General features: G+C 41.7%; 1 long non-coding RNA gene across 1 annotated transcript; it reads left to right on the top strand.

The window, feature by feature from the left end:
• Positions 1–2,695: 2,695 nt before the first annotated feature.
• LOC132072865 (uncharacterized) lies at positions 2,696–19,523 on the top strand. Its single transcript, XR_009418418.1, has 3 exons — positions 2,696–2,854; positions 5,620–5,752; positions 19,232–19,523. It is a non-coding gene; the product is annotated as an uncharacterized LOC132072865 (long non-coding RNA).
• Positions 19,524–24,375: the final 4,852 nt, after the last annotated feature.

The following is a 24,375-nucleotide window of genomic DNA, read 5'->3' as shown; positions in this document are numbered from 1 at the left end:
ATTTACATATTGGGGTTAATTGTCCAATTATACCTTCAGGTTATGAAGTCCCATCCTCCCAAATTGCTTTCTTCAATTTGCTGTTGTTTATAATTTTTGGGCCTGAAGCTGCAACAGTGTCCTTGGTTCTCAGGCTGGAAAAGGATTGTTTTGTCTAACTAAACTGTGAAGAGAACTTGCTAACACTTTATATGCAGTTCAGAGTTATACTAAATCAGTACAGAATCTGGAAAATATGAAAGCTAAATCTTAGAGCATTGGTTCCAACCCTGCTGCCATGAGCTGGGACACCTTCCATTAGACCAGGCTGTCCAGGGCCCCATCCAGCTTGGCTTAGAACACTTCCAGGCATCCACAGCTTCTCAGAGCTACCTGTTCCAGTGCCTCATCACCCTCACAGTGAAGAACTTCATATCTCATCTACACCTACCCTCTTTCAGTCTGAAATTTCATTATATGGGACAGTGCAACATTGTCACAAAGCTAATTCAGTGTTTGCTGTGAAAAGAAGAATAGAGCTGAAAAAGAAGTTTTTATAATTTAAACCTTTCTTCAGTGAGACTGCAGAAATCAGGGAGCCGTAGGTTTTTTGTTTTCTTGAACAAAACATTCATGAATGAGACCATTTCAGCAAAGTTCTTTCATGTAAAATACCTCCTCAGTGAAAATAAAACATTGCTGAAATGCAGATACTCCATCTATAACTGACAAGCTGCAAACCAAAGATTTTCCAGCGAATGTGGGAATTTCTCCATTATGCACCTTCTGTCACTTGGTGACATAAATGCTTAAAAATCATATATCATGGTAGTGTGGAACCATCAGTATAAATGATGTGACACAGAATGTGAAATTACTTAGTTTGGGGTTAAGAGATAAGACAATCTCTGCTACTCATTTACTTTGTGAAGTTGAGCAATTTGCTGAGTCTGGATCTTGCCTAGAAAAATGTTGGATGGCTTCTGAGCAGTGGCTGCTGGAGGCAGGTACTGAGCTTTTTGCCTTCATATTACCTAAATTTTGCAAAGCATTTGAGTACCTGAAGTCAGTTATTTAGCATTTATGGAACTAAACATGTTTGTTGGTCGTGATCACTAATTCCTTCTGGAGCAGAAAAGCTTGATAAGTTTTGTAATTGCCAATTTGTACAGAATTTACAGCAGTTTATATCAGTTGAGCACTACTGAAGTGAATCTAAACTCTAAAAATAGTGTACATTGGTATTAATGAGCATCACTTCCCATTCATGTTCCACCTAATGAAGTGGGCTGATGGACCATGGCTTTAAAGCATTGGGATAGTGAATGTCTTTTGAGGGACCATGGCTTTAAAGCATTAGGATAGTCAATGTCTTTTTCAGATTTTTGCTATTCTGTCTGCATAAAACTGTGAAGCCAGCAAGGTATGTACTCCAACAATTATCCAGAATTTACACTGAAATGTTCTGATTGCTCTGGCATGTGCCAGTTGCCTGGAGACTTGCCCAATTCTCCTGTGTTAGGTTCTAGTCCTGCAGCTGCCTTTGAGACAATGCTTTGTTCTGCTCATGGATGCTTGACATAAGCCCCTTCTTTCAGGAATCAGTGATAAGTGAAGTTCAATGTAGTGAACTCTGCTCTCCAGGACTCTTACCTTGCTCTGGAAGTAAGAGTTCTTTACTACTTTCATAACCTCCAACTACTATTAATTTGGTGATTGGAAGGGAATAGGCCTGCATTCTGCAGAGCAACTGAATTTGGCAGTTTGGTCCAAGTTGTTCTGATTGTTTCGATAAAAATGCCTTCTTAAAATGTTTTTAAAGCAGTTATCTCTACCCTGTTACATGAATGCATTTTGCTTATTTATTATAGCTGGATGGTGAACAGCAAAAAAATACACCTTCATCCCTTGAAGGACTGAAGGAAAGTTTTAAACAGTGGTTTAACATCCCAAGAGAAATTGGTTGTACTAGGTTTTGGTCTGTTGCATGCTGATGTTTTGAAATTATTAAATCTTGTACCATAAAGAGCAAATATAGCATTTTAGAATAAACACAGCTTTGTTTTGAAGCACTGCAGATTGTTGACAATGTAATGAAACCCTCAAGTACAAACACATGAGAAGGAGTAAATATGGCAAAAGATATGGGCAAATTGCCAGATTATACACATGTGGGAGAAGGAACAATCTCAGTAAATGAGTATCATATTCAGCAAGAAAAATCCCACAGGATGTTGAAAAAATCAAGTGGGATTTTTCTTGCTGAATATTGTAATTATTGCTTGAGATTATTCCAAATGATGGGAGGGGATTTTTTATCTGTGATACTCAAAGCACATCAAATAGCTTCCAGTTATCATGAATTTTACTCTATGTATGCCCTCCTATGAAAAAACAGCCCAGAAGAAGCAGTTCTCATGTTTTGCTCTTTTCTAAACCAAATTAAAGCATGTGTTTTCCCTTCTTGCAGTCTAGCAATAATTAACTACTCATTTTCTTTCTATTGTGTACATTCCTACTGACCTTCATGTTAACATGCAGATGCAGCAGTAAATGAAAAGCTGTATTGGCTTTTTCTGTTGTGCCACACAACCCAAAAAGTATGTTTGCTTGTGGAAGGAAAATATTCTCCAGCTTCTTAGAAAGTGCTGTGGAATATACACTGTTTCTGTGTGTGGACAATTTGCAAGAGGTGAGAGCAAAACACAAAGTTCAGGTCAAAGCTTAGGTCGGACTGTGGTCCGAGGTCTCTCTCTCCATCGTGCAGACTGTGTGGGCCTTGCAGGAAAAATGGTGCAGTGTTTAAGGCACTGCCTTGGAAAATAGGACTGTTGTAGTCAGTTCCATATTCCACCACGCTTTTGTCTGGCAGCAGGTAAGTAATTTGAGCTTCAGTTCCATCTGTAAAATAGCCACAGGTAGTGATCCCCTTCTTTGCAATTGAAGGTAAATACAGAAGTGTGGGGTTTTTTGATGCTCTAGAGAACATTTCTTGTCTGAGAAGTTTTCTTCAGGGTTAGGAAAAGTTGGTCTGAATTTGTGTGAGAATCAGATATTTTGGTTCCAGAAATTTAAAATGTTTTGAAAAATCTTTTCCAAAAGAAAATTACAATGAAATTTCCCAGATCTTCATACTGCTGAAATACTATGTTCTGAGAATAGAAATTTTATATTTTGGGAGGCAAACAGAAAACTCATCTGTTTTTCACAATACTAATATTTTTTGAAAGAACTGCAAATATGAGTGAGTTGAAATTCAACCGAATGTGAGTGTTTTGTACAGATATACAAAAAAAGCAGAAAATTGGTCAGCTTATTTTGGCAGCCCAGCTGCCTCAGCAATTTTTTGAGATTCAGCAATTTTCAATATTTTGAGTTGCTATTTCCCTTGTTTTCTGTAACAATGAGTACTCCCTTCTGACCTTGGCATGCCAAAAAAGCAACTGTAATCCTTCCAAGAGTTACAGGTGCTAAGTGGAGGAGACTGGGGCACAGTGAAAGGAGATGAGAAAAAACTTGAGATACTGCTGGGAAGAGTGTTCCTCCTGTAGCCCCAGAGGAGCTCTTGGAAGTGGAGTGGTGGGTATGGAGAGGTGACAGCATTCAGTTGAGGGGGAGCATGAGGAACACAGGACATAAATCCATTGGCATATACAGCCATTGTGGGCTCTGCAGCTCACAGAGCAAATTGTGACACCTCTTGACCTCTTTTCTGTTTCCTCCCCAGCAGATTGGAAGTAAACCTTTATAAAGAAAGTTCCTAGGCAAGACAAAGTTATAATGAGAAGAGAGCATCTGAGGAGGAATTGTATAGCTGTCCTTTGCTCTAGCTTACCTTAAGAGGCCAAATATCACAGAATCATTTGTGCTGGAAAGGACCTCATGCTGAAAAGTGTCTTTCAGGCCCCAGGTTGCAGGGAAGGTGCCTCCTCTCAGCTTCTTTCCATAATTCAGAAGGATGAGTATCAGCAATGCCACTCAAGGCTGGAAAATAAGGTATTCCCTTTGCTTCAGAAATTCCTGTGGGAGGAGTTCTCAGCAACCCACAAGTGGATGGCTCAGGTGCAATGTAGGAATGTATTCTTCCACTCTGAATGAAGAGAAACCACTATGGATATAACCAGAAGTATTTGCTCCCTTATCTATTCTATATGAATTTTTGGGTGCCAGTGATTGTGGAAGCCAGCTCTAGAGCCATAACTCCTCACATCTACATAAATGAGGAAGGTTCATACAAGAACTGTAACTTGTGCCATTTCTGGATGAACAGTACCATTAGGAGTCCTCTGAAGCCTGGAAAGCAGCTAATCTTAGTATCCTCACTGTCTGCTTCTGTCTTCCTCTGGTTCTTACAGTTATCCTGTGAGTGGCTGATGAGGGCTTGCTGGATGTTCCATATAACAAATTTCTTATGGTTCAATCCAAAATCCCATGTCCTACCTGAAAACTTTTGGGACATTTCTATTCTTTGCATGTTCTGTATGTTTTTAATATGGGTTGTGCGATTTTGTGGCCTGTCTGCCTACCTCTCTGTGCTTCTGGATCAAAGCAACAATGCCAGAAACACCATGAAATGAAGGAGCCTGTAAGGAGCTGTGAGGATCTGAGTGACACATTCCCATACATGAAGTCTGGTAATCCTAGCAATATGTCTCAGAGTTCCTCCTGGTTGCTTTCAGTTGGTAAGCTTTTGGTTCATTGCAAAAACTTGCTATTCCTTTTTGCACTCAGCAGTTACATTTTGTCCCATAGCTACTATTCCAGCTACTCCTTTGCTCTGACGTTGCCTCTCAAGTTGTTTAATCAGAAAATTTCATTAGTATACTTTGAGTTTTGTGCCAAACAGTTATGTTAAATTTGGGACAGTCTTTTGAGGAATGCCACCAGTAAAATCCATCCATGCCAATGACTTTCTGTTTGTCATTTCTGCTTTTAGCTACTTTCATGTTTGGCTCACAGTTCTTGCAGCTACTAATTGTTTCCCATGTGACATCATTCCAAATGCTTTGCTAAAGTCCAGAGGGAATATATCCCCTGAATTTTTGTCAGGTTGACAAGCTGGTTACCTGATTAGGTAATACAAGTAATACTTTGACATATTCTACTTTGGGACTTTTCACTGTCCCCACTTTTCTTTATGTCACAGTTTGCTATGATTCTTGTGTACTTTTCTGGAAAGAAGAACAGGTAGACAGATGTTTTCCAAGGAAGTACCTGGACATTCTCATACTCCATCTGTTTGAATGCATTGTGATGCACATAAAATTAACCATTCTGTTAGAAGTACCTAAACATTGGAGAGTGACCTGCCTCCCCAGTCCAGGCAGGAAGGAGAGATGCTTGCTGCTATCAGTTTATTTCAAAAGTTCAGAAGTTACTAATCATCCTGTCTTTTGTCACTGATTATTGACTCATAAGAACCAGGCTTGGCTAATAGAAAATTGCTGTAAATAGTACAAGAGCACAAGGATGGATTTATTTAGTCAGAAAAAGCATCACTCATCAGACTTGAAGAAGAGGAAAGGCAGTGGTCAAGTCCAATTGACAAAATGTGGTTAAGTGAATTGTCACATCTGCATTCATTAGCAAAATTATTTAGGGGGGTGCAAAAGCGTTCACACCCAGTTCTGGTTTCCACAGGTCATTAGGTGCCTGTTGCCTGAAAAGGCTCTGACAAGGCAGGCATGCCAACCAGATAATGACTGCTGTGAAGAACATAAGAAGTTTCCCTTTGCTTCAATTCTTTGGAATCACAGAAGAGACACAGATAAAGGTAAAAATATAATTTTTCAATTGTGCCACCAGTTTTAGTTGAGTGATGCAGATGGCACTTTGTGATTCATTTGTGAAGTGTCACTTCCTTTGGGAGCTACTTGGATTATGATCTGTATGCCCTGTTGGATCCTAGAAACTCTAAAGATGTCTTTATCCCATTTCATGCCCTATTTACCATCAGTCACTCTGCCCAGCCTTTTTCAGGAATATTCCTGTGATGGTATGATCTAGCTAAAATTCAGAAGAGCAAAAGATGTTTTGTTTGTGTTATTTTCTGTCTTCCAAGATAACATAAGTTGGCAGGCAACTTTCTGTTGAAACTACCATGAATCTTCACAACCAATTTCTAATTCTGGCCCTAAATCTATGGAAAGTTTCTCATCTTCTAGATGATTTTTTCCACCTATGTTTGCGGGCAGACAGTTCCAATACCAGAAGTGTCCGTGTTAAGTGGTCTGCTGGTAGTACAGAAATGCATAACCACAAACCAGTTTCATTCCAAAGAGACATTTAGGACTGCCTTGCTTAGGAACATGGCTCTTAGGGCCAATATCTACAACAGATAGGAGGCTTCAACCACTTAATTCTTTCAGGAGTCAGCAATTTTGTCTCCTCTGCAGTTTTTGAGATAAATCAAAGAAAAAATTGTAGTTCCTATTTACAGTATAGCAATCTTCTTCACTCTGTCCTGAAATAGATCCTAAGCAGGGCTATCAGATCCCAACTATCTGAAAATAACTTCTGGAATTTTCAGGACTGTGTTCTGGGTAAATAGCATCCTTAGAAATGAAGAACTTATGAAATTGTACTACTAATGTATACAAGAGGTATGATAATATTTATGTCTGCTTTGTTAATTTTACCTGGATGGACATAGGACTCTTACCCTCTGCTCTCTAGTGTTAGTTGATGTGTTGACTATCCTGTTACCATTAAACTTTTCTTCCTGAAACACAGCAGGTGACAGCCCTTAAAATCATCTGCATATTCCAAGTATGTATTCTTTATGGACAGCTTCTTATGAATATTTCTGTGTTGAATGCTAGCTGTTATGTTCAAAGTCTTCCTCATCATTCTCATGGCTTTACCATCTTGTATCATTGTAGAAAACATCACAGGGATACTTCATATACAATAAGGAATACATACACTTATATTTGCAGATTCTGGATATCTGGGGAAATATTATGTTTAGTACAATAGTTGCTGTATATTTGGTGTTGTAAAAAATGACAGGGAGCTTCTGAAGAGGAATTATGCACAGGAAAGGATATCCTTGCCTAAAACAAAGTGAAAGCACAATCCCACAAGTCTTCTCTGAATGTTAGGCATCTGTCCAGCAAAGGAAGGCGGGCTGCTCAGCCCAGCCCAGTGCCCAATAAGAGAATTATCCCTCCAGTACACCTCAAACAGTCCACACCATCTATTGCTCTTCAGCCTAGTCAGTACTTCTGGTTCTCTAAAGGAGGGCTACTAACATTTGGAAAGTCTCTGCACACAAGGTCTTTCCAAACACTCCTCTCTCATTTCCCTTGGGCTGGAAATCATTTCAGATGTGCCAGCTGGTGCTCAGCCCCTGGGCTGATTCCAGCACCTGTGCCTAGTTTTATGTCCAAGTGAGCTGGCTGAGCCCGTGGGACATTACAGTGTGGCCTGATGCAGGTGGTGCTTGGAAAGTGCTGCCTGACTTCTGCCAGGAGGAGCAAAGCAACAGTGTCTGACCTGAGTGGTGGCAAAGCAGTGATTTCCAGTTCCTTCTGATGTTTGTTTCTTGGTGAGTGAGTGACATTTTAAAGAATATTTTTAATGCTTGTAGTAGTAGCAAGAAGTTGCTTTGCATGTTTCTTTTGTCTTGAATGTTAGTATATCTGCTGCTAAAGATATAGTTACCCTGCACTCCAGAAGAACCCCCAAAACAGGGACTAGTCAGCTGGATAATTGCCTACTCCCAAGTGTCTAGATGTAGAGTGAAACTTCTCATTTGGTATTTTCTGGACTGCTTATTTTCCAGTGAAACAAATTTTCTTTTTATATAAAATATGTGGTTCAGTCTCTAGAGAGCCCTGTCTTTGTCTTCTTCTTGTGCATTATTCTTATTACTAAATAAAAAAAATGAAACAAAACCCCCAAAACAGAGCAGCAACCTAAGTTCACAGCTGAGGAATGTAGACTTTCTTCCCAGGAAAAAGTTAATAGGAAACACAAATTTAATTTAGTTCTGTTAAGTAACTAAGAAAATTCTTTTAGAGAGCAATGCTATGTTTTGCTCCTCAAAGGTCTTGTATGTAACTAGCATAATTAGTTATGAAGTTATTCACAATGAGGAACAAGTATGTTTCATTCACCTTATTTTGCAAAAAGAAAAAAAAAAGGGTCCTCAATCTGCCAAGTGCAACATAAATAAGAATTGAGGATTGTTTCTGAGCACTGAAAATGGGCAGAGATGGGAAGTTGTGGGATAAGGATTGTCTCATGTACAGTGATGGCAACAGCGAAAGAAAGCATAAATGGTTTATTTACAGTCATCATTGTAGCTTTCAGTTAGAGCCTGGTTTATATTCAAAGCTCTTGCCAGACATTTGCTTTTGCAGTTTCAAGATTATTTATCAGCTTGGATTGACAAAATAAGCTTGGGGCCCATGATGTAAGTCAGATGTCTAAATCTGGTTTTGCATAGCGAACAGAGTGGGTTTTTCCCAGCCTAATAAGCCAGAACTTGGTCTGTCAAAGGTGTCTGCCATGAGGACTAGAGAATTAATGAAGTCTCACCCTTGTCTGTTGAGGTTGTTTTTGAGAGCAACACTACTCTGTGGCCATTAAAAATGGGCCAGCATCCTTTCAGTGTCTTTCTTCAGCAGGGCTGCCTCTTTGACAGCTGTCTGCTATGGCTCCTTTTCCAGCAGCTTCCACATGACCAGCTGCTCTCAGGGGGTCCTCCCAGCACAACAGGATTGAAGCTCAGGGAGCTAAATGTTGTGCATCCTCTCAGGAGAGAGGAATCTTGAGCTGTTAGGAGTTATATTTCTCTGGGTGGGTCTTCATGCACAGAGAGTTGTGTATGAATTCACAAGCCCAGGCAGAGTTGGCACCTGTTTACTCATGAGTAAATACTGGTCTTTCTTCTACTACTTAGTATCTTATATGCTGAAGAATTGAAGTAATCTTAGGTGGTGCTACTTGTACCTTGCAGATGAGGAATTATTGAGGAAGTCAGATGAGCTTAGATACAGAACTCCAAAAGTCCTGCTCTTGAGGAAACCGGCTTGCACTGTAGGCAGTTCTGGGCACTGCCTGTAGTCCTCATCTCTGTGCACTGTCCCAGGTGACACCTCAGCTGTCAGCTGATTGCTTCCCCTGATGTCTAGTGTGGAATAGAAGTATGCCAAGTGGCTGTGTGCCTGTGAGGAACCTCTCAGCAGGCTTGTGATGCTCAGAGAACTCAGAGAGGCTCAGAGGGCCCTCAGGACCTGTCTTCAGTGGGTTTTCCTTGCAGATACTTCTGGACACTGACAGTATTTCTTTTACCGCAGTCACTGGATAACTGGGATGTTAGAATATACATGCTTCAGCTGAAAAAACCTCTTGGCCCTTTTTGTGACCTCTAGGAATGTCATCTAGAAATGGATCCCAGCTTACACTGCAATTGTGAGCTTGTGCGAAAATTTGCACCAAGGCACTGTCATCTGTTTTTTTTGCTTTATAGAGTTTGGACTTGAGTGATTTCTGAAACATTTGACCATTCCCTCAAGGCAAAACTCATCAGAAATATACTTCTGGAAGGGGGCTAAGCAAACCTTTTGTGATGATCCTCAGAGTAGTGCACGTGCTTTATGAAATTTCATCTACAACCCATCATTTGGTTTACCACCAGGTCTAGATCTACTGCCAATGATTTCTTTCCCTATCTGGTATAGAAATGATATATTTAAATGTAGTTATAATTGCTTCTCAGATTTGTCCCCTGAGTTGAATTAGCCTCAGTGGGGATGGGATGCTGTTCCTCCTTTACAGTGTATTGTTGTATTCATATTTCTCAAGTCCCATACCTTCTCTCAATGTTTGGCTGCGTGTTCTTCCTCACACAGGGTCACCAGTTGTTGTATTCTTGTTGTATTCATATTTCTCAAGTCACATACTGTACCAAACTGTTCTTCTCTGCAGCACAGCTCTTCATGTGTCTTCTCAAGGGCTCCTCCTGGGCTCTTGACCCACCCCTTTTTATTCCAGTTACCTTCACGAGCTACAGCTGCTGCACAACTAAGGACTTTGCAGCTGGAGCTCGTTCAGAGTAACTAGGACCCACACAGATCTTACAGTACATAGATCTTAACAGGGACTCTCTCCATAACAATACATATATTCAGGCCCCCACAGTGTATTCCCTGCTGTGGCCAGTTTATTCTTACAGAGTTTCCTGGGTAGGTGGGGTCATAGCTCCTCAAAATGGAAGGTTGCACCTGTACTTCCTGAAGACAATGCTGAGCTCTGCTTGCTGAAGAAGGTGGTTCATCATTCTCTGTTGTGGTGTGACAATAACTCCTCTCTGAGCCCTCATGCCTGGGCCTAGATAGACATGCTGACAGTCCTGTTTCTGCTTAGAATCTACAAGACCCAGAAGTCCTTTGAGCTTGTGTGCCTTGCAGGAAATATAGTTGCGTACTGAGGATCTGCCTAAGCAGACTGTCAGAGGCTCTCTGGGGTCACATGGAGAGAGGATGGGTGTGTAAGATCTCATGGTGAGTCAGCTTGCAGGTATATTGGGTTACCTGGTGGGGAGCTTGCTGCCAGGGTATTTGATGGTCATTTTCTGGCTGCAGCTTTTCTCTAGGTACATCTGATTACACCGGCAACCAGCAGGGGCGGTCGTGGAGCAGAGGGATGCTACAGTACCAGCACAGGCACTGCCCTTGAAGAACATGATGAGAGTGAGGCATGTGCTGAAATAGAGAGATCCAGCAAGTGGTCCTCCTAGGATAGGGTAAAAGGTCTCATCAAGTCAAGCCAAAATTTATGTTTTCCCTTTAGACATCAGCCTGTTCCTCAAAGGAATAGACCCACTTCAGAAGGATGGATTCACTGCATGCAGAGAAGAAAAATATGTCAACAGGCCTTTAGGGAACCTAACTTGCTATCTAGCTATTTGTTAAACTAATGCTTATTTTAAAAATCCATAAGATGGCATGGTAACCTTGTGATGACCTTACTGACCTGCAGTATGTATGGCTGCTTTGTGATAAAAGTTCTGCAGGCTGCTGTCTTATAGCATTAATTTACCTTGGCCTACTTCAGAACAAAAGAAGGCATATTTATTTAATTTTTCAAGGTGAACAAACTGGTGTTACTGAATAGACTGCCCTAGTATTTCCTTTGAAAATAATATATTTTTCTCTTTGTTTGTTATTTCTATTTCTGCCATGCTAAATAATTGGCCTCGGGCTCCAGTTTGGTAGAGCCCTTCTGTGCTTAGCACCTTCAGTAGCACTTATGCATGTGTTTAAATTTAGAATTGATAACCTGAGAATTGACTGAATTGTGGCCTTTTAATGCTTTTAATTGCAGCGTAAATCCAGTCTTCCCAATGGCCAGTAGATGGGGCAAGTAGGCCTCTTTATAGTTATGGTTAAATTCTTTTGGGGGGGGGGGTTTTGAATGCAGGGTTAAAATGTAGCTGTCTTTGGCTCTCAGTTCAACAATCTAGTTTGAAGGCTCTTTACCTTTGTACTGTAAGGGTAAATGATGACCTTTGACGTAACTGCACTATTTTCTTTACAAACATGTGTCGTAAACAATCGTCCTGTTCCTTGAAATTCTGAGATTTAAAATTATGTTCCTTTCTTTACACAGGGATGAAAACAAATCTTTTGAAGGTTTTATTGTGCAAAGATATGGAAATGTGCGTTCCCTCCCCAAAACTAGCCAATCGTGAGGTGTTTACAGCACTCGTGGGGATGCAAAGGATCCAAGTTTCAGTCCCTGGGTAGTCTCCCATGTGCCTGTAGAGTGTACCAATGGCAAGATCACCTTACTTGCCTTTGGGTAATCAATCCTCTCCTGCTAAAGCTTCTGCCTCTTGGACACATTTATTGGTGCACCAGACTTGTACAGACTACATGAGTGGCCATGGTTGCTGGCCACATTACCTCTGCCCACAGTTCTTGCTTCCTGTTAATACTTCGTGTTACATACTTGTCTAAAGAGAGGGTGATCCTCAAGTCAGTCACTGAATACTGCCTGTTAAAAGGAGTAAGAGCTTTTTCTTGAACACATAGGTACACATAGGAATAGAGAGTGCTCAGTTTCCCTCTAGCCACAATCACACTTCTGTTCGTTGTTCATCACATCAGCTCTTTAAGTGTGCTCTGCTTTGTCCCCACTTCTTGGAGCTCAGCTTGGCTGTGTGAGTCCTGGAGCAGGCTGTGTTCTTACAGGCAGTGTGATGCAGGTGCAAGAGCTGTTTTCTGCATTGCACTGAGGCAAACAACTCCTCAGGTGCAGAGCCCAGGGACAGTGTCTATGTGTCACATAGAGCAGGTATGGTTTGCCTATTGGAGTGTATCTTGCCCTTGTGGAAGAAGCTCCTACTGTTCAGCCTTGAGTAAAAGGTAGTGATATTTCTATTCTGTTTTGTTTTAGAGTGGGGCAAGCTGGCTGAGATAGTTCAGTGGCAGGAGTGGGTGGAGGAGCCTGTATCTATACTAAACTGGCCAAGCAAATACAGTGTGTTAAAATAAAAGAAAACAGTTTGGCTAAAGATTAAAAAACCAAAGAGTCATCAATCCCTAGCTCTTTCTCCTTGAACCTTTGAAAGCTGAAATGGAGGAGTAGATGTGAGCCCACCTTCTCAGATATATAGGGAGACCCTCAGCTGCTGAGCTTTAGTTTAGCACAGGGGTCTCTGTGTGCCACCTTCTGTCATTATCTGTTTGTGATATCCAAAACTTCTCTGAGTGGTACAGAGCACAGGAGAATTCCTGTCTGGATTGGCATCACTTTCTCCTCTTTCTTGATGCTGTGGTTAAATCTAAATGGGTAATACTGAGTGCAGAAGGGGGGTACAAGGGTTAAGCTGGTGTAAACTGAGAGCAGCTCTTTTGCAGACAATGAAAGTAACCAAACTCCACAGATGTCTAAACCAGTAAGAGTCTGGCTTATCTTCTCCAAAAATACATTATACAGAATCTAGGCATTGCATTAACCTATTCCATATTTTGGAGGAGCAATGTGTGTTGTCCATTTCAAAGGTTGCTTCGGCTTCTCTCTGTTTTGCAGCTTCACGGTGTTCTCAGACCTGATCTCTAACAGTGCCCCCTATGTGGTGAGCAGCATGATTCACACAGGACTCTTGCAGCCAAACTCCTGCAGCCTGCAGCACTCCTGCTTTCTGTACTTTCCATTCAGTCCTCTGACAGCAAAAATTCCTTTGGCTCCTGCCATATCTACTTCTGCCTTTGAATATTTTTATTGGCTTACTGTGTTTTGAATGAAATGTAAATTCCTCAGTGCTTTTCCAGCCAGTGTTTGCATTTTGTTCCTTGTGTATGTCTTGACTGTCCAGCACCCTTTGACTTCCTTGTGGTCTTCTTCTATTTATAATTTTCTTCACATCCTTCCCTGTTCCCAAAGAGATGTTCTCCTCATAAGATAAGCAGTGTTACAAACTCTCAGAGCCTCTGCTTCCACCCTACTTCGGGCCTTCCCTGAAAAGCTGGTCATTTCTCTCTAAACTTTCTGGTTTGTGATATGGAAAGAACTGCTTTAAAAGTAACATATTGCTTCTGGGGTAGGTATGAAACATGGCTCAGATGGCACAGGCTCCTCAGAACATGGGTTTTGACACAAATACCTCATGAGGCAGCTGGAAGCACCTACAACATGCAGTATTTTAGAGTAAACCAACTGTTCAGTGACATGCTGGCCTCTGAGGAGAGCTGTGCATGCTGTTAGCCAGAGGTATCTCAGGAGGACAGAGTCTGTCTGCTGTTTGGCTCCTTGCAGCCAGCAGCTGTTCCACTAGAAGGTGAAACAGGCTATAAATGACTGCATTTTCTTGAAGCAAATCAGAGCTCAAACAAAGGCAGTGGTCCAGCCAAGTATGTTTACTGCTCTGGGAATGCTTTTGTGCTGAAGCAGCATCTTTCACCCAAAAATCTCTGAACATTTTGAAAACATTAAGAAGGATAGGCTAATGCCTGTGTTTGCAGATGTGTTTGAGCCAGGTTTTGGATGCTGCTGTCCATATAGCCTACACTGAGTTTGGTACTGCTGTGGCTGCTTGGCCAGCCATTTCCTTCACTGCAGAGATGGTTTCTGCAGCTGGTGCCAAGCTGATGCTGATGAAGTTATGGTGGTAACTGGACCTGAGCAGGCCACTGTGTGGCTAGCTCAGGTAGGTACACAGGAGCTGTGGTCACTTGAGTAGAAAAAATACATTTGTCTTATTTTTAGGAGGCAAGAAGATCTGTGACCTGGACTGAAGACAGAAGATCAGTCCCAAAGATACATTTCTACTTTCTACTGCTGTTTTTGAGGGGAGAGAAATGGGAAAAGTGAAATATTGTGTAGATTGTCACAAATGAAAATAGGTTCAGGCTAGGTTGTGCCATGTCCAACTGCTGAGTGAATGCTCAGATAATGTCTGATACAGGAAAATGTCCAGTGACCCAGCAGGGAGAGAAGCAGTCTCTTCACGTGTGTGCATATTTTCCTCATGGACCTCATGGATACATCTTTGGATGCTTCTTTAGGGACACAGAGGTCACCTGTTAATCTGCAAGGGCACACAGAAGAGGGCTCTATCTTTGGCCAACAGGAGGGTGTTCATGCAAGGATTCCATGTTGTTTTTCTAGAAAAGAACGTGCTGCCAAATAAATATCACCTGCTTCTGAGTATGTGCCAGAGGTTTGACAATGAGTTAAGAGCCAACAGAACTGAACAGCCCTGAACTATTTCCTGCAGATCTCTGGAGGCTGATAGCTCCAGAATGAGAGCAGACAACTGGGGTGAGTGGTTTCTCCCTGATGGTCTGGTGGTCCTCTACTCATTTTTTCTTGACATACAAAAGGGGCCAATATGAAAATTCTTGGAATAGACAACCAGTTCCTTCACACATTTTACTGAGAAACTTGCTTGTTCCCTTCTCATTTGCTTAGCTCACTCCTGGTGGTTTGCTGCAGACATTTCCCCAGATGACTTTGCTCGAACCACAGTGAAACTGAAGGCACTACCCATGTCCTACTCTGAGTCCCTTAACTACAATTGTTTTCAGTCTGTGGAGAGGGTTTTTTCCTCTCTCTTTCATTCTCTCTGCTCCTTGGCTTCCCACAGTGACAGCCATATCTGTTTGATTTGAGAGAAGCTTTGCATGTGCTATGAGTGGCTCCTTCTGCTAACAATTTGTCCTTTGGAGCCTGTTGCTGCACAGTATAAATAAATTTCACTCTTTAGTACTTTCCCATTCTGTTCCTCTGCTGCTGGCAGTGAGTTGACCTACCCTGTTTTGTTTTTCAAATTTATCTTTCTTTGCCCTTCTTATATGAGACAAAGTCACAAGATTAAATTAACAGGGATGCATTTTTGATGCATACTTTTTTGTTGTTGTTTTGTGCTGCACTAAAAGTTCTGCATAAAATGGGAATTAAAATGCAGATTACACTCTGGAATAGTACTCAATTTGGGCTTAGGATGAGAAATAAGACTTTTTCCCTCCTCAGAAAGTCTAATGGTGTGTGCTGATTAGATACCATGCACATATAAAAAGCATTTTTCAGTCATCCTGCCACATAAACTCAGTGTTTTTATAAACAGTTTGGCCCATTCCATGCATGTGTGCTGCTAGCATGACCAGGATGTTTAGCACAGCAGACCTTGCTTTGCAGTGGTGAATGCAGGTACTGGAAGTTCTCCAAGTGTAGTACTATGCATGCCCCTGCAGCCTCCTGCTCAGAATACGGTAAATATTTAGAGTGGCTGAGCCCAATTTGGGCTCTGTGCTGTTTTAACTAGATTGTTCCTGCCTGCTTTAAAGCTGGCTTAGGCATTTATCCACCACACCAGAATCACTGTGAATTACATGTACCCCTAATTGGGTATGATGAAGGCCACAGTCATGTTTTCCATGGTTCCAAGCCTGGAGCTTAGAGCACTTGAGGTTGTTTTTACTGCGTGAATGTGACTGCATGTGGATTTTAACACAGAGAAAAACATACTGGGACCAGCTAATGAAGTCAGTAAAGTGGTTACATTTGCCTACTTTCTCAGAATTTATCATAATTCCTGTCTTTCTTGGGATGAATAAAGAGAAATCTATCAATCTAGACAATATTATTTTTGTCTATTTTTGTATATTATTATGGCAAAAATAGGTTTTGAATAATACAAATCAAGTGGTTTTTGTTTTCCACTGACTTCTAAGCAAAGAAGGACGACACCATGCACAGGGTAAAAAAGGCAAGAGAAGCTAACCCGTTAGAATTTGCATTTTATAAACCAGATCTTAAAAAAAAAATACTTGAAGGAGGGGAAATTTGTCACCTTAACATTGCAAATTATGTGAAACCAGTATGTCCTCCCACTACAGCATATGTTTGTGGTGGGTGGGCGGGGGAGATGCAGGGAAGAGGTGATGGTATAAAAATACCTTGTAAAAACAAATGTTTGGCTAGGGGAGAGAGTTTGTCACTTCAGCTAGACTAGAGGGGGAAACCAGACAGACAGGGGGCGGATGGGGGCGTGGGGGGAGGAACTTAACTCACTTCAGCGAGGTAAATAACTTGACGGTGTCTCAGAAATAGCAGTCAACTAATTTGCTGGAAAAGATCAGATATTAAACAAGAAGGTAGCCTGGAAAGTTAAAGAGTAAAAGCTATTGAAATGAAAAATTAAGACCTTAGGGGAGTTCAGCATGTGACAATTACCGAGCAGGAGGGTGACAGGTAGAAACTCCAAGGTAAAGGGCACAGTCCTGCCGGCAGCCACTCTTCCTGCACTTTCAAGAACAGAGAAATAGGATTTTTTTCATCTATCCTTCTAATAGGCATGCTAAGACAAATACAGATCAGGGGCTCTATATGGTAACATAAATGCAGCTTTGTAATGCACTGCTAGCATGGCTCTCTCCCTCCACGAGCCATATGGAACAGTTTGTACACTCCACAGCATCCAGTACCGTGCAAATGCGAGCAGACACCAACATGACCACCCACAGTGGCAGCCAGGGTGGAAAATGACACTTGCCTTGTCATGCTTGTGGGCAGTTTGTGTGCTGTGGAGGGAGATGACATCCCCACATCGTGGCACCTGGAGGATGCAGGAGCTGGCAGGAGGGAGGGACAGCACTCAGCGCCCCTGCGCAGTTCCAGCTGGAAGTAGTAGCTGTCTGAGTCTCCTTCCTATCTGAGATAATTGTAGTTTAAATTTGGTTTTAATTGACTTGCCTCAGTGGACAAACAGGTGCCCAGCCCAAGGAAGAGTGGGTGAGTGTGTGAGAGAATGAGACATGAGGAGAGAGCAGGCTGGTGAGGTGCCCTTACATCTGCTGATCTGTTACCTACCCGTATCCTGTTTTACGGACAGCTTCAGATGCTGCTTTCCTTTCTACTTATTCCTTGTTGCTTCAATCTAGGGAAGTTTAAAAGTGATTTGAATGCACATCTCCAAGAAAAGAAGGTGTTTTGCTAAATCAGACAAAACCTTCTCACCTTCTCCCTCTCTTCTTTCACTTGGAAGTGTGTTTTTCTCCTGCCTTGGTGGGTGACTTCTGAGGGTAGGTCCCAACCTCCTCCCCCATGGTGTGGGACCTGCAGGGTATTTTAGCTGAGTAAGCAAGGCTCTGTTGCTGTAGGGGCTTATGTCAACCAGCTCTGTGCTGACAGACTGGCTGGTGGGGCTTCTGAGAGGCAGGCATGGCACTGTTATAAGTGCAGGACAGGTTTTGAGGTTGGCAAATGCTGTGGAAGCTCCTTGGTTCTCAATTTGCAGTCAAGGACAGAAGAAGATTCAGCTCTCCACTCCTCCCCTGACCTAAAACATATTGCTGAGATCTGTTCTGCTGGGTGAAACTTTCCACTAGTAGGTGTTCACACAAATTTGGCTATATCTGGCTATCTTCATATGTTGGTATACAGTCATTTCATACTTACATTCCTCTGAAAAACAATGTGTATTTTCCCCCTTCAACCAATTTCAAAGAAAATACGCCAACAGAACATTGATAGAGAAATTTTGCATACTTCTGTCAGGAAACTGAAACCTAGAATACCTCTCTGTGCAGCTGTGTTGCTGCTTTGTCCTTCAGGGCTGACTTAGAGTAGCTGTGGGGATTAGTAGTCTGAGTTCCCTGACTTACGTGCATGTAATATTAATGAAATATTTTGGTGGAAATCTAGCTTTTACATTTCAGATTTGTTTCGTTGCACCAGTTGGTGGATTAAAACTGCCATCACAGCAGCTGCCTGAATATCACGTAACACAACATGCCTTGATGCCTTGTCATATTTCAGTGTTTGCTCACAGCACGAACAGTCCCAAGCATTGTGTGGGTTTTTTACGAAGGTCCAGAGTTAGTGAAATTGAGAGGATCATTTTCCTTCACTTTCTCACAACCCCCAAGCTCTCATGCCTTTCTGCTATCCCTTTCACTGATTTAGTGATCCACCCTTTACTGTGCCAGTAAAGGGTGGATCTTGGGGGCACTGTGATAAGCAATGCACTACAGAAAGCCTTTGCAGATGCTTCTGCATGTGGCTTCCTGAATATACTGAGGTCTGCCTGCATATGGGGAGCAGGTAAAACTACAATAACTGAAGAGTGGATAGTATAACACTCACAGCTATGAGGTTTACAATTAGTCAAGGACTTTTTTTGCTGGGGATCTTAACACTAAACCCTAAAACTTTTCATGGAAATTCAGTACTTGTGATGCAACTCTTTGGGGAGTTTCTTATGTGTAGAATGCAATTTCTGATGAAAAGGAGAAAAAGATGGTGTTCAATATTGTAGGGTGTTCAATAACCTGATCATTAGGTGATCATTGAAATGTACAAGACCAAGTTGTAAGTTCTCTGGATGAATAAGAAGAAACAGCAATATCAGTTAATCTTTCCAGTACTGTAGATAAGTGTCTTAACCGTCTAGCTTTTGAGGAGAATATAGGAGTCTGATTTCTGTGGCTTCTTTGTGTGAAAACTCTCAGAGTCGTTATCCAGTTCTAAAATTCCTCTTTTTCTTTTTTACTGGTACTACAAATTTATGGTTTTACAAAATGAAAACCTTGTTATCCATCCACATAAAATAATAAAAGTTGTAGGTGTTTTGTGAACGTGAAGCAAGGAGGAAGAATATGTGTTAATTTATTGGCTCTCTGTGAGAGGAAATTCTGGGCTTCATTTAAAAGTCAAATGTGATTTCTTTTTTCTTTTTTCTTTTTTCTAACTTTGGCTTGTGACAGATCAAGATTTGACATATTCTCATTTTTCCTAGCAAGCTGCTAAGGATTCAGACCAACTTGATGGAAATATACCTTTGACAGATGACAGCAGGATTTCATGAGTGATTTCTGTCTCAAGGCGACTGCCCCTCTCCACAGCCAGCAAGTAGCTCTAGCATTTTAAAAGAGCAATGTCAGAGAGCAGCTTGGTTTTCTCAGTTGTCATCATTATTTGTTTCTCTCCTGGCCAAACCACCAGAAGCAGGTTAAGGATGACACAAGCTAGCAACAAATCACGGGGTGGAGGACAGAGCATGTGACAATGCCCTGGCTATGGTGCAAACATTTGAGCTACGTTTCGAAAGCCTGGATTTGTGTTCAGCAGAGTTAATGAGTGAAAAATAAAAGTCTCTGACGATAACAATCAACAACCTCAATCTCATTAGTGTCTGCTCTTCAGAGAAGAGGCTGGAGTGGATCCCATCAAGCTGTGATTTGGTTCAGTGCACTGGGGAAGGTTCCTAGAAGCATTACCCCAGCTTCTTTACACTGTGCACTGAAGGGGAAAAAAACAACATTTGGCAATTTGTTGTCAATATTTGTATAACTCCTGATGCCACTAAAACTGCATATGTAGGCTTTAAACTAACAAAAACAAAGCCATGGCCAAGCTGGAGAGCTGGATTTGTTTCCATGCACAATTAGGTTTATTTGTTTAGGTCTCATTTTATTTGCTTTCAGATGACTCAGATAGGAGTATTGCAATCCTTTCAAAGTGAAGTAGTGTTCTGTGTATTTTGGGCATTGGGCTTAGCCAAATGTGGAAAGAATTGGCTGCTCAATAGTATTTTCCTATCCAGAGGTTTTTTTCAAACTTTTGAGAGGAACTGAAGGAATGTCCCTTCCATGCCAGGCTTTCCCCTCCTTCCCCTTCACAGCGTCTCTCCACATTATTGTTAAAGAGCACAGGAATTTTAAAACACTCCTCTGTTGTGCAACTGTTAGCAACTGCTCTTATTAATTGCTTTACCATTATGCTGCATATTTAAATCCTCACTGGTATCATCCATACCATGCTGCTGTGAGTGTCTTTTAACCCATTCCAATAGAATGTATCAGTGGGGCCTTGCTCAGAATCTCCCATCCTGCTTGGCCAGCTCTGGGTTTGCTGAAAATTATTTCCTGCATACATGAAGGGGTATGTACATTTTGGCAAGCAGCCAAGTTTTCTGTTGGGAATTAGTCACTAAGGGCAGATTATTTTCCAGTGGACATGCTGGCTTGCTATCAGTGTTAAGAGAATTGTCTTAAATCTCAACACCATGGTATTTCTTTTATCCCCCAGCCCACCAAAAAACAAAAGAAAACAAAAATGCTGGGATTTTTTTGTATCTTCTATGTGTCGGAGGCAATGGCTTTTAATTAGTGCTTTAGGCACCACTGTATTTTTGGGGGATTTTTTTTCCTTTGATTTCTTCTGATAATTTTGCTTCTAGAAATGCTACCTCGGATGATGTTTAAAATGTAGACAATATGAATAGATCCACATTTATTTCTATTTCTATGAAACATAAAGGATTTCCTGCACTCACCAGAAGTATGCATTTGATTTATAGCCTTCCTTAATGCTCTTCCCACTCAACTCATAAAGGAAATATTGTTACAAAGGCTATTAGATAATCTATTTTAAAGTTTGCCCTGATAAAACCAAACTGGAACTTTATTCAGTCTTAAATGTCAATTCTAAACTTTGGGATGTTTTTCTAATCAAGAGCAATAAATGTGGAAAGTGTCTCTGTGGAACAGAGCCATGGCTCAGCACGCTGCTGGCTCGCTGCTGCACGCACACTTCAGGGGCAGGTGGGGTTTGCTCATCACAGACTCCTCCCCATGCAATAGCTTGCTCTGTGAGACTGCTTGACCCTGGGAGAGGCTCAACAATGCTTATGATATGGGATTTGTTGGCGTTTTTTCTTTTTAGAGGATAGGAACCCAAAATATATCTATGACAAATGACCCCATTGAGGAGGAATGTACATCTTCAACTATGACAAAGAAGAACGAAATAATATAAATTTCCAAGCCTGTTTTAAGAAACCAAAAACTAGGAGAAGTAATAAGGTGGACAAGCTGGATGGTGCCTGGAAATCTGTCCATATGACACTTTGTTTCCCTCCCTCTAGCTGTGGACAACTGGACTGAGGCTGTCAGAATAGATGAAATCCATTCAGTGTCCTTACTTAGCATGGGATCACTTTCTAACACCTTCAGGGCATTTCAACATTGTGCCTGGAAAGCTGTCAGACAACACAGCCCTGTGTGCTGGCTGCAGCTCTCCTGCCCTTTCTCCACACAAACCATTTTGCTGTGTGCAGTTCTTCAAGTTTTATCCAGGGCTGAATGAGACTCTGGATTTCACTGGAAGCTGAGGAGGCTGGATCAGGAACTGTCAGAGCTTATATTCTATGGACTAGTGTTAAATATGTAATTTGGTTATCAAAGCATGGTTTTGATGCAGGATGCAGGAATTAGTTTGACTTCTATTGACTAATAAATATACAGTTTGTTTTTATAAGCTGAAAATGTGTAATCATTCCAGATGCATATTCTTTGAGTGCATAGGAAAATATAAAGACAGTACACTGTATTACAGGTCCCTCATCACATAAAACAATTCCTATACTTCCTATATTAGATTGATTTTTACATTGTTTGGGCTCCCTTAGTTGCCATGTACAATTAAGTGGTAAGACAGAGACTTTTTTTGGCAAGTTATATGTATCTTTTGCATTTTTACTTACAAGGCACTTTGAGCTACAGCCGGGCAGGTTGATTTGTGATTTCAATCTAAGGTGGTTTCACCCCTTCCTTCCTGCAGATGTGTAGTTGTGTGTAGGCAGATACTTGCTGATGCCTGGCTAGTAATTCAAGCATTGAGACTTGTGGTCTTACCACCACTTCCTGATGTGCTTTACAGGTAAGCCTGAAAGAGGAAAGAGACTCTGGGGAGGAAAATTAAGAGCAAAGAAGTTAAAGATTTAAAGCATCAGCCTTGAAGCTACAAGGCAGTCAGGACATGGAAGGAATCACAGAAAGCAGCACTGTGCTTCCTCTTCCATGTGATGAGAGACCTGAACGGTTTGAGAATAGTAAAAACTTATGGCAGTGCCAAGCACAAGTAAGATAATGCACATGTTAATCCTGTGTTATCCTGTCCCTCTCTTCCCTAAGACAGAATGAAGTAAGTCTGTATCTAAATGCCTGCTCCTGTTTAGCTTCAGGGTAAAGTAAAATACCTCACCGTGAAACATCTCTGGGGGGTGTAAGTAAATCATTGCCCAGACAAGACATACATGCTTTTCATCTGCTGAGAAGTATTACATCTTAGCTGAGGGTGGAAAGGAGGTGGCTATCAGCCTGAAAGAGTAATTTAAGTCACCTGAACATTAAACATATCCTAATCACTAATGACAGCACCAAATGCTGGGAAGCATGAGGGGAAAGAAGGGTGAGTAAGATGAACCACCAATGAAGCTTTGAGATACAAGCATGGCAGAATCCAGGAAGGCTCCAGAGGCTCACAGGAAACTTTCCCTGTTATCCTCTGAAAATGGATTTTTTTCTCCACATCTGAGGCTTGGTACACATAGTCTGATTTAATCTAATAAAAGAGAGGGTAAACTGCAGTGTGCTTTGGTGTACAGGTGCTGCCTGTCAAAAACCACTTTTCTCCCCCACTAATGCAGATCAAGCTGTCATGTAAAAAATCAGTTATTTTGATAACCCAACTTTTTTTGTGATGTTTCACTTTCACTGATAGTCTTTATCACCTTGTCCTGCTCATTTTAAAGAGGACATTCAGTCTTCCATGATTAATAACCTTATCACAGTGATACCTGTTTATTTCCTCACTGCTGGATTTCATAAAGTTGAATTTCCCATCTCTGAACTTTATCAAAATGGAACATACCAGGTATCTTCATTCCAGTAAATTTCTGTATGTTGCTTTTCTTATTGCTACTTCCTCATACTGTATCTATGGCTGTGTGGTCACTCACCAGCAGATAGGAGCTTCCTCTGCATGTGCTCTCAGCTGTGCCTGTAATTAGCAGGTTGCAAAGCCCAACTCATAAACTTGCAGCTGTGGCTTAACACTTCTCTAAAATGGCCATGTAGCTTCCAGTTGGCCCTGAGTGCCAAAACATCTGTCTGCAATGGACCTTATAATAAACCCTGTGAGTCAGTGGATTGGCTTCCTGGAGAGAGGAGTGCTGGTGTGCAGTTTAGCCGCCTATTTGTGCCAGGGTGGCACAGGCTGGAGCTGGAAGAGCAGTGGAGATAAATGTCATGTAGGCAGGTCAAGTGAACAAGAGAGTGAATGCAGTGCTGGACAGTAAGGTACAAGTAAAGGTAAAACTGCAGGTTGTGAGATCAAAGGATTGCAACTTGGGACAAACCTACAGATATGAATGAGGAGAAAATGGCACTCTGTAGGAGAGGAAATCCTTTTCTCACTTTTCTGAACTTACACGCAAAGCAGAATTGCTGGAGAATATGCTGATTCATCGTATCTGCCCTTTCTTCTCTCTGCTATCACTCAGAAAAGTGTGGGTGGGAGCCTAAAGCACTGTGGAAGTACCCATGCCATTATGGCACCTGCCAGCCATGTGGAGAGAAGCCAGTGTGCAGAGAGCAACACAGGTCTGTGGTACAGAACATGCTTGTAAGAGTGGGTGAGTCTGGGGGATATGAAACTCCATGACAATATTTCACCATGCATGGCCAAGCTCTCACTTCCACTTGAAAGGAGGAAACCTCTGTGCTTGTACATCAGGACAAAAATCCATCTTTTCACCCTGCTTTCATTCACCCCCTGCTAAGCTTTCTGACTAAGAGTCTGTTATGTCTCCTTCTCTTTGTCTCATGCTTTGTTTCTTCCTCCCAAGCCCCCCAAGCACTGAGGAGCTGTGCAGGGTCTGCACAGAAGGTGCTGCCAGAAGCTCCTTGGGAGTGGGTGCTGTGCCTCTTGCTTGCCCTGTGCTAACACTGGCTAAGCCCAATCTTGCACCTTGTTTAAATGCCTATGTGCCTGTTAAGGGCCCAGATTCCCAGTGGACCATGTATGACAGCTTTGTGTTGCTCTTGGGAGTCAGACATTCTCTCACCATGCTTCAAGGAGACAGGCATCCCAAGGAGT

This window comes from Ammospiza nelsoni, chromosome 4, assembly GCF_027579445.1.
Source record: "Ammospiza nelsoni isolate bAmmNel1 chromosome 4, bAmmNel1.pri, whole genome shotgun sequence".
Lineage (NCBI taxonomy): Eukaryota > Metazoa > Chordata > Aves > Passeriformes > Passerellidae > Ammospiza > Ammospiza nelsoni.
The sequence above is the reverse complement of the archived record's forward strand: the minus strand, read 5'-3'. Positions and strand labels throughout refer to the sequence as shown.